This window comes from Hesperophylax consimilis, chromosome 4 (genome assembly GCF_061612785.1).
Source record: "Hesperophylax consimilis isolate HC1 chromosome 4, BYU_Hcon_1.0, whole genome shotgun sequence".
In the NCBI taxonomy this organism is placed as follows: Eukaryota; Metazoa; Arthropoda; class Insecta; order Trichoptera; family Limnephilidae; genus Hesperophylax; species Hesperophylax consimilis.
In genome coordinates, this window is record NC_142839.1 from 36,251,257 (window position 1) to 36,253,215 (window position 1,959).

Here is a 1,959-nt window from a genome sequence, read left to right on the forward strand (position 1 = left end):
AATTACCTACAGTTAGGTGTATTAATTTGTAAACGAATTATTATAAGCAATAATTAGTCGCTTGAAATATCAATACAAATTTAAAATATCTCCCGAGTGATATTTTCAATTTGTATAAATGCCGCCGGCGGGAATTGAACCCGCACCATCTGATGTCCGGTCAGGTTCTCTGGACCACTGAGCTACATTGGCTCATTCCCAACACGCCAAATAATTGAATATATACTAGTACTTCAATCAACAATTACTGCTTATTATATTGTTTACTTTTAAAACAACCAACTTTATTTTGTAGGAAAGTCTTTGTCACTGCTATATTCACCGCTAGATGGCAAAGAGACATATTATATCTACATTTGTTGGTGAAATATTTTGACTTTTCAAATAAAATTAATTTGTGTTTAACCGTCAAAGATATTTTAACCAAAACATTTCCAATAATTGAAAACAATATTACCTACTCTCAAACGAAAATTTGAAACAGAAAAATCAGAAAAAACGTTCGGTCGCATTTAGAAACTGAACCGAGGACCTTGGCCTTGCCGGGGCTTTGCTATACCGCCGGCAATCATGCATAAAGATGGCAGCCATTAAAATTTAATATTAAAAAATGAAGATAATGTTGGTAAATCTTACTTTTATTTTACATTTTTAATTTATCTATGCTACCCAACATTTTACTGTTTAAAATTTTCGTGAGTCGCTAATATTTCTTTCAATAATTAAATATTAGAATTTGTGGTTTTACTCTTTAAGTAATGAAAGAGAGAGAACGAAAACAGTGTGCAATATAGTTGTGAATGAGGAATACTCGGAGCAGATGGATGAGTTTGTGTATTTAGGAATTATGTTTACGAGTGATGGGAAGGCTGACAGAGATATTGAAAGAAGGGTAAACGAAGGTAGCTCCGTTAATGGAGGACTGAACGCAGTTGGCGCTAACAATTTTTTTCCAAAGAAGCAAAGTTAGCAGTCCACAATGGAGTGCTGTTACCTACCCTGATGTATGGAAGGTAGGCATGGAACTGGCAAAGAAAGGATCAAAGTAGATTAAATGCTGTTGAAATGAGATCCCTGAGGCTTATGTGTGGTAAAACCATGTTTGATCGTGTGAGGAATGTGGAGATCCGCAAAGAGTGAAATTCTAATGTAAGCGTAATGAGTAAGATTAAGAAAGGGACGCTTAGATGGTTTGGGCATGTAGAGCGAATGAGCGAAGATAGGAGTGTAAGGAGGATATATGATGCAAATGCGAATGGTAGCAGAAGTCGGGGATGCCCGAAAAAGACATGGCTCGATCAAGTGAATCAGATACTCGAGTCGGGGCATGTCAAGAGTCAGAATAATAGAAGAGTATAAATGAATGTGAATGAGGCAATAATTGTGTGCCAAGACCGAGTTTTTTTGGCGGTCCGTCCTCTCTGCATACCCCTGCGGGAAACTGCGTGATGGTTAGTTAGTTAGAGGTTTTACTCAATAAATCATCTTATGGGTTTCTATATGAAATTAGTGTTATTCATCATAATTTTGACTATTCCATTGCGTTTTATATAATGTAGTATATTCATTCATTGTCAGCTTTTCTATATTTAAAAAATGTTTTTGTTTATCCGAGCTGTTTACGGTTGTAAAGAAGCTATTTCTACTTCCACCAATGGAAAAGAAATTGCGTATTAGGAACTGGATTAAATAATTAAGTATGTAATTTATATTTAGGTGAAGCTAACGTGAAGCCTCCATTGCACCCAGAAGTTGTGTGAAATATTTCCAAGAATTCATTTGGAGCGAGCGAATTTGAACAGGGAAATATATACACAAGGGGAAACCAAAATAGAGAGGCTGACTTTAACGTTCCTTCCCGCTCCAAAAAATAACGGTATGGTAGAGGTTTCATTTTCAAGACAGTGCATTTCAAATTGTACTTACCTATAGAGTATAGAAAATTAATTCTCTATTTCT